This window comes from Amphiura filiformis, chromosome 15 (assembly GCF_039555335.1).
Source record: "Amphiura filiformis chromosome 15, Afil_fr2py, whole genome shotgun sequence".
In the NCBI taxonomy this organism is placed as follows: Eukaryota; Metazoa; Echinodermata; class Ophiuroidea; order Amphilepidida; family Amphiuridae; genus Amphiura; species Amphiura filiformis.
In genome coordinates, this window is record NC_092642.1 from 11,086,375 (window position 1) to 11,101,700 (window position 15,326).

Below are 15,326 nucleotides of genomic sequence, written 5' to 3' on the forward strand. Positions count from 1 at the left end.
TTCATTGGAAAATGTTTTCTCTTTTGTACATGGAATTTGGTTGTCACATTTCAATTCAGGGAAATTAAGTAAATTTGACAATTCTGGATCAAGTGCATAATTGTGCATTATACCAGCATTATGTCATCTTTCCAGTCCACTGTCCACATAAATCTGTGATCAGAAATTTATGCCATATTTTATTTTTAATGACGACTTCACCTGTTGTCGTGCATGTAATCTGTGACATGACATCATCCAAAATGTCTCCAGCCTGCTTGCTTGGAAATTTTGATGGAACTTAATCAAATTCTGTGAGCTTGTGTGTGTTTGTACATGTGTATGTCACTGGATGATGGTAAATAATCAGTGCCGTAGAAGCATGTAAAATATTGCCCAAATATTCAACTCTGTTGAACAGGGCTCGATTTACAGAGGTTTTACTTTACATTAAATGGCATACTGCAAATGCATGTAGGTTTTTAGCTGTGCATGTAACTTTGCTGTGCAGGTACTTTAATTTTCAGTCTGTTTTTAGATGAAAAAAAAAGTTCATTTGTACATACATAATATATTTTATTTTTTTAAGGATTTGATACACGATTTACTGACAAGTGACTCATTTTGGAATGCGATCATGAATTTTGAAGGGAAAAAATGTTTCAACAATCGTTCGCTGCATTAGTAAAAACAGCCTTGACCTAAAAAAGGGCGAGAGGTGCCATATTTACGGATTCAGGCTAAATTCAAAATTGGTATAAAAAGTTTGTTTTTTGATTGAATTGTCATTATAAAAGAAATTCTGTCTGGCGTGAATTACACTACTATTTTTATTCCTAGGGCTCTTTGATTTCTTCAAATAATTTTTTATAATGATGGAGTGAATACCCTGGCCCTCTATAATTACTCGCAAAAGATCGCATCGCCTTAAACCAACCCCCTGCATGTTCATGTTCAATGCCTTTTTCAATTTTAACCCCCTTCCAAGGACCCCATTGGAAATAAGTTAAGTTATTTATGACCTTCATGGGTGATCCTGTTTTAACAACATTTTGTTTGGAATTGTTTTATTTTTATTTTTATTGTATTTTTTAAAATGTAATTTTTAAGATGTAAAAATTTTGTGCAATATTGTTATCTGTATTATTTTTTATAAATGTTGTTATAAATTCAATCAATCAATCCACATGTAGGAGACATACCAATACCTCTATCATACAGTCCACACCAGTTTATTCCACAGAAAATCATCCATCATAGGTTGAGTCCATCAGTTTATTGAATAGACTATAATACATTGCTGTCAGAGGCACTAATTCAAATCCATTGTTTGAAGACCAAGCATGCAGGGCCTATATTAGAATTCACAATGACAAACCAGTTGCACAAGCTCCAAAAGTGAACACTCAAGTCAAGCCCAAATCCATCATTTTCATGCAAGATTCTGTGACTACAATAAGATGCAATTTTCAACAACTCTTCCTATACCTTTGTACAGGAGCCAAGCGTTGTTAATCGGTGATGAATCCACAGTCCAGTACCGTATACACGAGCGCAAGGTTTCGCGTACGCATTACCCATGAGCGCGTAAAATTCGCCTTGCTTGGAATGTAAACACTCTCTTATGTCGGCAGTAGCAGCTAAACATTACCGCTTGTTTTAATGCTGATATCAACAGAGAAATCACCTCAAGTCAAGCCCAAATCCATCCTTTTCATGCAAGATTCTGTGACTACAATAAGATGCAATTTTCAACAACTCTTCCTATACCTTTGTACAGGAGCCAAGCGTTGTTAATCGGTGATGAATCCACAGTCCAGTACCGTATACACTAGGCACCGGAGTTTTGCGCGGTTCATGCAAAAGCGCACATTTTGCGCATTTGGGTGTCCAAAGCGCATTTTGGGTTCCATCGAGAATGTTCACGATTTTGACCCATCGATAAGCTTAAAGTTAAAACTTACGATTTTATGCCCCAAATCGGCAGCATTTACAAGAAAATTCACGCAATATTGGTTCTAACTTCACTTATGTACATCAAAATACAAATAACGATCATTAAACCAAGCATAATGTGGGGAAATTTACCCTTGCTTTCGACATTTCGATCGACGATTTGTGATGGTCGCCATCTTTATTTTTTATTTTTTTCAGAAACTGGAAATGAACCCGGAAATGAACCGGAAGTCGGCCGTAATTGATTGACATGCCATTGTTTTACCGATGTTTTTCGTGTTTTGCATTGATAACAGGGCATGGCAGGAAAAATGGGCAATCACGGGAACCTCATTGCGGGAAATTTTGGTTTTGGACCAAAAAAAATAAAGAAATACATAAGGGAAGTATGTCATACTGGAGGGAAATTTGGTAAAACTGGAGGGAAATTCTGGATTGCTTGCAGGGGAAAAAACATTTTTTCAGCCTCTGAACAGGGGATCACGCATTTTAGCGCATTTTGACCTATTTTTTGGCGCATTTTCGCGCATTTTGAAAAGTGGCCAGCGCATTTTGCTGTTTTAAATCGCGCAAAACTCTGGTGCCTAGTATACACGAGCGCAAGGTTTCGCGTACGCATTACCCATGAGCGCGTAAAATTCGTCTTGCTTGGAACGTAAACACTCTCTTATGTCGGCAGTAGCAGCTAAACATTACCGCTTGTTTTAATGCTGATATCAACTGAGAAATCACCGATCTTCTTGTAAGGTTGAGTGGCAATGACAAACGGATATTCCCAATGAAAAAAATCATGTGAATTAAAAGATCTTTAGCTTGTTTTCGTTGTTGAAAGGGATTCAATCATGTTTCACCGTTATTCATCACCGATTAACAACTCGCGTCCGGTCCGGCACGTCTGCGTGGTTTACTTTGCTCGTTAGCTGCCCTCACGAAGTAAACCATGCAGACGACGCGACGCATCGTTGTTAATCGGTGATGAACAGCGGCGAAACATGATTGAATCCCTAAATGGCTCAAGTGTAATTATGTATCCGGGATTACGGGTACCATGTCATTTTCAGGAGGCAGGGTTCACAGTATGCTCTCAAATAAACTGGGTCCACTATTTTATGTTGGACTCATTCAGATCCCATTTAGTTAAAATTTGTGGGTCCCAATTATTGATTTTTGTGGGTCCAAATTGCACTTAAGGACATCCGATGAACGGACTTCAGAAACACCCGGAAATGTATTTTCAGTACTAGCACGCACAATAAATATGTATCAATGCCGAATTCAGCACCCAAAACTTACTAAGCCAAATTACTGGGTAAAAGAGACGACTTACAGCGATCGACCGCCTTTCTCATAAAGTACTACAACACTACCCAATAAGGCTCAAAAAAATTGTTGTGTTGCTCTCAACCAACCGACCCTAAATCCTGAAAAATCGGGGTCGCAATTTTATTTTTTGAATGATGATTTTTACAGATTTGTTCAAAAAATCAATGTTTTTCACTTCAAATTAAAGAAATCTGACCGACCGACCCAACTTTCCCATTTTCCCCACTTGAGGGCAAAACAACAATATTTTTTTTGCCTAACATGCACTACTTTAATCATCTACTTATGTGGTATTATTTGCTCAGTTGAAAATTCAACTACCTCGAAAACGGTGACATCGCGAAATGACCATGTTTTGTTGACATAAAAAAATATCACAAGTGAACCACTCCTCTCGTATTGCTGATCTGTGCATGAAATAGGGATGGGGTGTGCCCACACTGTGCATTATGTTGCAGTGATTATAGTAATTGTAGGCCTATGTAATTTATGAATGAGAAGTTGTTAAAAAAATATGCTGCGAGCCAACTGAGCCGGGTTACCGACGTTAATACCGCAAAATGATGATCTATGGGATTTTTTCCGGGTCCATGCACAGCCTGCTGGACCCATTCAGGTTACATAATCTTACTTTTTCCGGGTCTAGTGAAAAACTATGAACCCTGTCGGGAGGGTATCCAGGGATTCCGGGATTCCGGGTACTCGTATGCAGAATTCAGCACCAAAGCTGACATTAGTAGTACATTGAATACAAGTGCAGCCCTCAAAAACCTTCATTATGTTTGATTGACATGGTGGATTCTCTCTGTGCTTCACGACGTATGACACACTGAGGCTTGGTGTATCCTAATGCATCCATTAACATCCTTTCCAGAAATTAATTGATCATAAATCTTCGGAAATTAGTTGAGAAAGACTTGTGTAAACAAAAACACCACATCCAATCACAAATTGGCGACAGAGCATTCGCCGAGGGAGTGACAAGGCATGGCAAATTCACAACAATATATACCGCTTTGCTCCCAACTCCCAAGACACAGTCTACAACAAGTAAACAGCGTATTGACACAGCACAAGTGCATTTCCAAAACTAAGAGACTTAAAAAAACAAAAACAAAAAACAGTGGAGTGTGAAGAGACTCAGGGGAGGTCCCCCACCCTACTTTTGTCAAGGGCCCCATTTCTGTCATTCGGTCAGGAAAATGTACAAAAACTGGGAAATTATGGGGCACCAATATGCCCTTTTGCAATTTCAGAAATCGCAAGACTACGCATGAACTGTATTATCAACATCCGGGTCATTTTGCAAGATGTCAACTGAACCTCCTCCATTGACGATGTCGATGTGTGTGATGAACCATGCCTGAAAGGGATCCCCCCATGTTGTTTTCAGTTCACTATAAGTTTCTAGCTCAAATATTTGAAGTACATTTAAAACGAACATATTGTGACCAAGGTCACTTGTAGTTTGCTCTCAAATAACCGGGTCCACTTTTTTATGCTGGGCCCATTCAAATCCCATTTAGTTGAAATTTGCGAGTCCCAAATTGGTTTTTGTGGGTCCAAATTGCACTTATGTACGGAACTTCAGAAACACCCGGAAATGTATTTTCAGTACTGGCGCAAACGATAAATATTGAAGTATGCCAAATTTGGCACCCAAAACATACCAAAGTCGAGTCAAATTAAAATACTGGGTAAAACATGACTTTCCGCAATTGGCCGACTTTCTCATAAAAAGAACTACAATTACTACCTAAATAACATTCACTATTTTAATCATCTAATTTGGTTATTGTTATTTTGTTACGTGCTTGACCTTACAGGGGGTCAGAGATATGCATATTCATGTATGAATGGCTGCTGGCTAAACAGTGATGCGGATATAGTATTCATCACGGGACTGAGAAATGCAACATTTTCAATGTTTGTACCGGGGAATTTCAGACATGGAGACTTCTACAAATTCGTCCCAAGGTTTTGTTTGTTTGTTTTATTTCTTCTTTAACCTGGGACACTCAATCAGTTGAAAACACAATTAATCATCTGTTCTTCCTTGAGGCCCAAGGTAACCAAAGGGGGTTGGGGATCGCATTTTAACTATCATTAAGGGGGTACTACATGTACACCCCTGTGGTAAATTTGTGACTATTTTTGCATTTTTCTCAAAAAATAATAACACACTGATAGCAAAAGTTATGTATATTATTGGGGCAAGGAATCCAATTATTACACGGAAATTTCAGTGAATCAAGACAAGCGGTTCAGTATATATGATAGGAAATGAGGTACATCCTAGCGGTACCTTATTTCTTATCATAAATAACAAACAGCTTGTCTTGGGTCACTGAAATTCCAGTGTAGTAATTGGATTCCTTGCCCTTATAATATACATAACTTTTGTTACCACTGTGTTATTAGTTTTTGAGAAAATGCAAAAATAGACTAAATTTATCGAGGGGTGCAGTACCCCCTTAAAGGTTTCGGAATTGAGGTCGACTAAAAAGTAGACCATTTCGGGACTGTAATTGGTGTAGATGTCACATTTTGAACAGTGAGCGATAAGTGACCAACTTGGATTTCAGCACAAGTAATGGGCCTTGCTCAGTGTGCTCCTCAATGTCAACACATTGAGGAGCACACTGAGCAAGGAATATCTTCCAAGAATTTCTGAAATTAAGTTAATACATTATTACAGGACATGAGCAGCAGGCATATGGCAGGCCAGTGAAGCTTTACAGGTGAATATTTTGACCAATAATAGAGGGAATTGAAACAAATTTCCATCGCGACTTGCATGTGGCTGTATCCCCATTGCCCTAGACTCGCTTGCCAGTCCTATATACGACGTACCTATGTATATTGAGGACTGGCTTACGCCATTTTGGATGTCAATGGGAAATACACACTTAACGATTTGCGCCGGTTAGAAACTTGAAAAAAAATCTTTAAAATTTCATCAATGTATATAAAAGTGGTACCAACCGTATTGTGCTTGCTAATGTAAGACTCGGTTGAAACAAAATTAAGGATCGAAAGCATTTTAGTGTCCAAAAGGCAAAATTATCGTCAAAGTTCTGCGAAATCGGCACCCTTGCGAAGGGTTCAGAATTGAATCGAACGAAAATATCCGATCTTTGCGATCAAAAACACAAAATTACAACTTTAAACATACTATTGGCAAAAGACATTATTACCAAACAATACAGAATAGAAAATTTGACATCATTTTCTCAAAATATTGAAAAAATTTGCTCACTAGACATCGAAAAAGTACGCAATCCAATTCCCGTTCAAACGCGTGGGAAACTGAAAGTGCGATAATCGTGACTACATTGCCCCCCCCCCATGCATGCCATGACCATTTACCATCCAATCCATGCCAATGAATGAATGATGCACATGACTTTCAAAATTATCCGAGTCCCATCCAAAATTGTACATAAATGATCAAGACTAATCTCACACAACATTCCCAATATATTTTGAATATTAGGCTCTGAGATGAACCATACGACCTTGAATGCCCCATGCATGCATGAGCATGATGAGGTTGATACAAAACATGGACAATATGAGGGAAGCCACCACTGGCACTGCATGACTGATCGATCATTATCATGATACCGGCCTCGTTATGCACAAATCAATTGTAGTCCCGGCCCCCCAGGGGCCGGGGATAGCGGGGACCTACCCGGGGATGTAATTTTGGAAACTGTTACAAACATGTACAGTCCCGGCTTAGTCCCCGCAGGGTGGGGCACTATTTTCGTGTACATCCTGGGGTACATCCCGGCCAAGTCCCCGCCCCTAGCCCCGGGCACCATGTTCAAGTCCCGCAGATACTCCCGGCCCTAAGGGTCCAGGACAGGCTCTTAATCTTGTGATTGCGTCGAGCTGCCGATGGCCATAGTTCTTCGCACCACATATAGGCTATTGCGTCTATCGTTGATGATCAAAATATTTTTAACACTACTTAAATTGTCTGTATAGAAATGATAGAACCAGCACTCAAATGACGGATAAATGTGGGTTTCCGCCAACCTGTTTACTATTCGAGTGCATAGAAATTTCACCATATCAGCACCAGTTTAATATCGTGAACAGTCATCATTGATTTGGCAATTGGTATGTGGCCTCAAAAATCGAAATGGAGTTCTTTATTTATTTATGGTTTAAGAAAAATATCAATGTGCCAAAGTCATGAGCAAAAATGATTTCTGAAACCATCTTATAGCTTTTATCTTTCACCATATAGCTACATAGTTTAAAACTAAATACCTTTAGAAGACATTGCCTATCGTAGCATTAAGATGGTTAATGAAAAATAATAACGGAAATCATCTAGTATAGGCTCATTCTTTAATTAATATGTAGCAGTTAGATGATTAATAAAAAAATACACATAAAATACAAATAAAACAAATTATTTAATACATGTAGGCCTACAAGATGGTCAGTTTCCAACATATTTTTTCCTGACTTTCAGATTTTGCATGCACATTAATATTTTTCATTTATAAACATGCATTATACATGTAGCTCTATTTGTGCAAAAAATTAGGCCTATAAGATCGGTTTCCGACATTGTTTTCGGATTGTGCATGCACATTAATATTTTTCATTAATGACGGAAATATGGCACGTCCCGTTTTTAAAACTTCGCATGGAATGCGGGACTGGGGGACAGTGCAGGTCTGTATTTCGCCAAATACGAGCAGTAAAAATCTCTGAATAGCTTAGGCTTTATTTTTAATGCATATCGAACTTTTTGAAAAACTGACGTACTTAAGGTTAAAGACAAAAATCCATTATACCGTATTCTTGACCATTTCCTCCGCATTTAAATACGGAAAAATCATAGGCCTACTATGGCAACCCTGGCTGTGTTGTCTGCCACTGTCCGAAATACAAAACCACATGAATCATTTGATAGGAAATGAACCAAATGGCGATCCCTGTATTTCACGAGCTCAAAACATAAGTATCGAGAAATGTGTATTCCCCAGGTAAATCGCTAGAACAGACGAATGTTTCCCCCGCATACGACCCGGCACAGTTGTGAGTACTCTTCTATTACGTCCCGGGTACACTCCTGGGGTAGATCCCGGCCTGTTTGAGAGGCATTACATCCCCGTACATGCCCCCGCTACATCCCCGCACTGCGGGGACACATTGAGCTGTTACATCCCCGACCAAGTCCCCGGGTAGGTCCCCGCTATCCCCGGCCCCTGGGGGGCCGGGACTACAATTGATTTGTGCATTACCGGCAATAAACATTCAAAACAATCACTTTATACTGACCAACCTCAACAATATTTTGACGTTTGAATGGCAATATGTTACATCTCCTGGCTAATTAAGCCTCACTTACATTATTAATTAATGAATGGGATAAAACACTTCCATGATGGCGGCATTAAAATAAAGGAAAACGAAAAATAAACACATGCAAAAATGACGCGATTGGAAAACCGGCATGACTCTCACGGAAGGTATTTCACGATTTGTCATCACCCATCTTCGATCATATTTACATCGTCACAATGGGTAAATAATTTCATTTAAGGCAACATATGAATGACAAAGATAAGAAACATTTAGGATCTGAAAATGAACATCATACGCAATTTCTTCTCGAAGATTAACAAAGAACAAATGACAATGACAAAGTTATCATCGAGCAAGGAAGTGACTTGATCCAATCCGCGTGTTGAACTTCGGTAACAACACAGACGCCGCAATCCTACAATGAAAAAGCTACCTTATCTGTAAATCGAGGCGATCCTTACCTTGCACAAGTAAATTATGATGTCTCTCCTGCTGTTATTTAAATTTTCATCGGCAATTTTTGTGTTTTCGATGTTAAAATGATGAAATTATTGGTAAAAATGGTGAATCTCCTTTTTGTACGTGAATCTTGGGGCACATGCACCGTGCGCACTATCATTAAAAAAAGAAGGCTACTGCGCAGGTTGAAGTCCGTGCAAAATAGGAATGAAACCCGACAATGAAGTATGCCCTCTTTGGGAACAGCCAAAAAGCTATAAAATTAATTATTTCTCTGTGTTAAAAATAAAATAAATAAAATATTTTTGAATATTTTAAATCAGAAATAACAAACACAAACTACGAGTAATAATATGTTTCCACATCTTAAATATAATTGAATTGATTTTTCATTTCATTAGGGCCTAGGCCTATAGGCCTACTGTATTTTTTCTTGTAAAAATATTTTCTTGCCATCACTGCTTTTATATATTCGTTTTTATATTTCATGATGATCTTTTGTCAAAAATCGCTTCCTCACCCCCTTTTGGCTATGTCAAAAAAATAAAGAAATGAAAAAATGAAAACAACAATCCTTAACAAATAAACAAAAAAAGAACAGCAACGAAAACAACAACACGTCTAAAGAAATTTTACGAGATAGGCCTATCAACCAATCAATATGAATTATGATCCATTAAAGCCATAGGCCTATAGGCCCTATGTGTGATTTGCTCCCGGATTTGCTTCACAGCGACGCCCTCAATTTTACTCGGATTTCTACTTTTTGCATAATTATAATACCCAGTGGTGTACTAAAATACCACGTAAAAGACTAAGCCTGAAGTGCTTCAATAACAGTAAAATTTAACTTTTTAGGGCCTATATTAAAACCGGGTCGACCCGGTTTATTCAGAGTTCATCGATCGACTGCTTGAACATCTCCCGTGTAGGCCTATATCAGCTTATGTGTGTACACGTCGAGCGCGATCCGTGCAGTATTAGGGAACAAACCAAAAGATCGATGACGTCTTATGTAACTAGTTTCGTTTCTCGGCTGACCCCCTCCCTCCCTGCCAGAAACGTAATCCTGAAATGTTGAAAATCTTGGGTCGTATTTAGGCATAGGCCTATATGCCTAATTATACTAAACGAGGTATATTAAACTGGACATAGCATAATGATTGCCCTACCAGTAGGCCTACTATCTAATCGATGTGGATGGATAAATAAAGCCGGCATATCAACTTTTTACACAGGTATAGGATATACTGATTTCCTAACACTTTCTTAAACGTGATAACCTGCATTATAAACATCACGAAACATACCATACTTATTGTAGGCCTACTACAATTATGAAGTTCTTGATTGGCCATCATTTAGGGGCTCTGCAATAATTATGAGTCCCCAAGGAGGTAAAATAGTCCCAAATGGCGTGCCAAAAATTGCTTGCCCTCCCCCTCTTGGAATGCCAAAAATTGCTTGCACCCCTCTTGGCCTGCCAAAAATTCTCCCCGCCTTTACACATGCCAAATATTTGCAAACTGTAGGCCTAAATGGTCTAGATACATGATGCGAGCGTAGCAAGCAGGAAATTTTGTATTATGATGAACGTTTCTGTAGTGTTTTTCTATACCCTCTTTAGAGCGTGTTATTTAAAAGGTGCACCGTGGCGTACATGTATGCCAAAAATTGCTTGTCCCCCCTCTCGGCCTGCCAAAAGTTGCTTGCCCCCCTCCCCTCTTGGCCTGCAAAAATATTCCCCTCCAAGGGCTCATAATTATTACACCTGGGGGGGGGCACTTAACATAAATAACCATAAGGAGCTATAAGGGTATATGCTCCCCCGGAAAGACGCCGCTTTTTTTTTAATTTCGCAGCTCTGAAAGACCCCTAAATTTGACCAATAGAGCTCCGAAAGACCCTAGATTTTGGTCATTTCAGCTCTATAAAAGACCCATAAATTGTTCATTCCTCACATTTCTGGGTTTTTTTCAGGCGATTTTCAACCAGAAAGCCAAGAAAGACCCTTTTGACTGGTAACTCCAAAAGACGCCCCTTTTACTTGTTCGCAGCTTCAAAAGACCCTCTTTTACCGGTACGCCATCAGCTCCCAAAGACCCACAACCTCAAAATTCCGGGGAAGCTTACCCACCAAAACTGTATGATGTGCCCCCTCCCCTGGGTATTGTACAGCCCCTAATGTACTCTTTCCAAACAATTCGGGACCTTTTATTTAAAAATACACCATTCCGTTACCGAGCGAGGAGGGTTCTCGTGTATTTTTTATAAAAATTCATGGTGGCCACCGTTGCCATGGCAACGGTATTTGTAAATTTATAAAATCTTTACTCTTCCTTCTTTCACTTCCTCATATGTATTTCTTTCGCACTTTCGGTGTTCTTTATTCTGTATTCTTTGCTACTTCTTCGAACTATATTATTTTTATCTTTCTTACTTGTTTGTGTCTTGTTCCTGTTATCTCTTTTCTTTCTCTCTTTTTCATTCTTGGTTTTGCTGGGTTTTCCCTGCTCTTCTCTCCGGAACTTGGTTTCGTTGCTTCTGTACTTTGCTACCCTTTTAATTTTTCCTTTACTTCAAAATTCTTGTTTTTCTGATGAAAGTGGTGAAGAATATTTTGAGAAAGAAACGAACGAGGGTAGGGAATAACGGGAAAAGCGACGTGTTTCTCGTTTGCTTAAGATATTTGGTCCTGTATGGCTTAAAAATTTGTCCAAACATTTGCGCTTATATCTTTCGTTTTACAATTGAACATTTAATATTAAACAATATGTTTTCCTTTCTTTCATGCTTGCGTCCAATTCATTTATTCATTCATTCTTTCATTCGTCTCTTTTTGGACACCCGTACACATAATTGTCGAGCAATAATATTCATGAGAGTGCGTGTACCAAATGGCTTCAATGGGCCTTCTTCGTCTGAACTTTTCCAACTTCTTTTTTGGATCCCAGTTTGTGGGGTCCTCATTTGCGAGACACCCGCGGGACTGGCGGGACCCGTGCATAACACCATGATCACAAATAATGTAATTTTTGTAGCCCTTTTTAAAAATTTAAACACACTTCAATCGAGAGAGATTGTGCTGAGGGAACACTTTGTGAAAAGATTGAAAATTTCACTCTAAAAAGATCGAAATTTCACTCTTAGGGTGAACATTTTACTCGTATGGAGGAAAATATGTGATTTTCACTCTTGGTATAGATTGAAATGTCAATCTTTTCGATTGACCCGAAGAGTCACTCTGCGGAGGATTGACTTTTTCACTCTTTTGAATTTAGCATGTTTAGGATGCCTAAACCATTACTGCGTCAAAAGCTATTTAGGCCTAATTTGTCAAAATAGAGAACAGTGCCAGTGCATTGATTGGTCACCCAGGTTAAATAAGAAATAAATAAATAAATAAATAGGCCTAATATTAATAAATAAACATCAAATTGCCCAAATCTTCCCTTCTCAGCCTAAACATCCGAGAAGCCGAGATTGTATGTGTTTGAATATTGAATGTGGCATTGAAGCTTTTATTCCCATTTTGTAAATTGTATGTTACAGGCCTTCATTTTTGAAAATTGCAGGAGCTCTGTTAATCACTCTCCTGAGTTTATTAAGGTGCTCAACATTACAAGGAGCTCAATCTTTTAATATCTGTAATAAACCATAGGGATTCAAGTAGTGAGGAGCTCAGCAAATCATACTCCTGAAATGTTGTTAAAGGAGAGCTGTAAGAGCTCTGGTGCAATCGAGCTCCTCAAAAAATGAAGGTCTGATGTTAGTAGCTGTTAGTGAAGGATGAGTTCTAGGAAGACCGTCAGTCTTGACCCACAATAGTGCACCCCAGCAAACACAAAACGTTTTCGACATCATTCGCAAAAGGTTATAAAAGGTTGTCAGAAAACGTTTAAATGTCGGGTTATATAAAGGATATATAGGCCTATTAAGGGTATAAAACGTTTTCATAACATTAAAAAACATTTTTGGATAATTTACTGCCCAGCACACACAAAATGTTTTACAGAAAACGTTTAAATATCAGGTTATATAAAGGGTATAAAAATGTTTTAATAACATTCCAAAAACATTTTTGAAAACATGATACAAAACATTATAAACAGAATGTTATTTTTGGGTTGAAAAAATATTTTGCGAAAAATGTTTGCCCAAAATATTTGCAATAACGTTTTAAAAACGTTTTCTTGACCTTATATAACCCGACATTTAAATGTTATTAAAACGTTTTGAAAAATACATTTTAAGAACATTTCTGTGTTTACTGGGTGCAAATATTTTAACATAATGTAACGAGGTGGCTATTTATCTTTTATTAATCTGTGTCTTTACCTATCTGGGAGTGAGAGGAGCTAGAGTAGGCCCTCTATTGATGCAATTCAGCAAGGATAATTAGAGGTCGGGAGGCGTGGTTTATTATTATATCTTTGACCCCGATTGGTCATGGTCAAGGTCACATGTAACTTCTGACCAATCAGGGCTTTATGCAACTGGTCCAAGAACCGGACGCAAACTGGACGCAAACTGGACGCATTTTGGACACTCGTCCTGAAGACTTGATCGAGACCAGTTGTGTTTCTCACTTGCGGCGAGTTTAGTGTTTTTGGTGTTTATAAAAAGTACAGGTCTGATTTTCAGGGATTAGTAAATAATTGCAGGTATGTGATCAATTCGGGTGGCCGAATGGGTCGGCCCAAAAGACCCGACGGGAGGGAGGGTAATTTCTTTTTGCTATTTTACTAATTTTGTTGCTGAATTGCATTGCGGAGTGCGCACGAGAACAGACTGCTAGCACCAGGCAGATGGGGAAAGGTGGAGTCGGGAACATGTCTACGATCCAAAATTACATCTCTAATTTAGGTCTTGAAAACTGTTTAGTGATACTTTTCTTAGGATTCTTTTATTAAACACCTTTGGGCGTTTATTGCACGGAAATGCTAGTCGGCATAGAAGTGACACTATATCGCTACTTGGAAAAGGTTTGGGCTAAAGACGCTACTGCATGGCGTAAGGTCCTTCAAATTCTCAAGCTGAGTAGACATGTCAACCCACGCACCTTCCCTCTATATTGTCAGTTGTCGCTCCCCCATGAGTATTAACATTGTTTTTATATGTACATGATAGGAATTTCACTTAGTCTTGAACCTCAGTAATTAAGGTGTTATTAAAGACAAGACGAAGACTATGTAAGCTTAAGTCCTAGGTAATGCTAGGCTATAGAAGCATGATTGCTGAGATGGTCCCTAAAAGTCTGTAGGTGTACAGCACAGTACACGCTACCTAATTGTGTGTTTGGGCATTTGTGCATAGACTGCTACAGTCTGTGATTTGTCATATTCAAGTCCCTTTATTTTATAAATGTCAGGTTTTTGGCGTTGGCCGAGGCATAAAAAGCCTATTGAATTTTCTGGATGCCCTTTAATATGTGTACAGCTTCGTCTGGTCTTTGTAACTAATTTCAAAAGATCTTCAAATATTGATAGGAAATATCAAAGTGGTTCCATAACAAGAGGACCTTTTCAAATTACATGTATTCTCTGGTAGTAAAGTGTATGCTGAAAGTGAGAAAAGAACCTCATACTCATGGTAAATGTAAGGACACAAAATCATGTCTCTCTTGTCATATTTCTTTATTAATAAACACAGATTTTCTTACAATCAATTACAGAAAGTTTAACATTGCATTCAATAAGCTTAAAATCATAAGCTAGTGTTAAGAAGGAAATTTCTTGGATTACAGGCCTATTGGTATTAGTTATTCATGCTCGGTGGATCACGACTACATTATAAATAAAGAGCATGTTAATTTCTAGTCATATTTGCTGTCCAAATAATTGCTCGTGCACGTAATGTCTGTAGTAGAGATTTCTCATCCATTTCTTTGATATTAAGGTGATACTCCAAACTTGGTATCTGGTCATTTAGGCTTCCCTCGTGTCGCTTTTGTATCTTTCAGTAACCCCAGCCCTTAAACCGTTACAATGGCGTGAGTCGCTGCAGGATGAATTTCCTTTCTATCAGGATAATTGACCAAAAGGGGAACCAAAAGAAAAATGGAAGTTGAAGGGACGGTACTGACTGCAGAACAACTGGGGAACACAGGACAAGAAACTGAGATTCACAAAGTAAATACTGGAGCTTCAAATAAAAATTTCAATATTAATGCTGAGAGTCAATTTCATTCAAATACAAGTGAAACTGAGCCAACTCTCAGTGGTTCCCAAATTCCTCCACAGGGAAATTTTGAGGGCCAGGAAAATAAAAATGCTAGT

At 38.5% G+C, this 15,326-nt stretch overlaps 1 protein-coding gene across 1 annotated transcript in view; it reads right to left on the minus strand.

Annotated features, from left to right (window-relative positions):
• Nucleotides 1–9,213, minus strand: part of LOC140171245 (ras GTPase-activating protein-binding protein 2-like) — a 31,122-nt gene extending 21,909 nt beyond the window's left edge. Inside the window, exon 1 of the mRNA XM_072194474.1 lies at nucleotides 9,051–9,213. The gene's annotated coding sequence lies outside the window, so the exon portion shown is untranslated. The remainder of the gene's footprint in view (nucleotides 1–9,050) is intronic.
• Nucleotides 9,214–15,326: the final 6,113 nt, after the last annotated feature.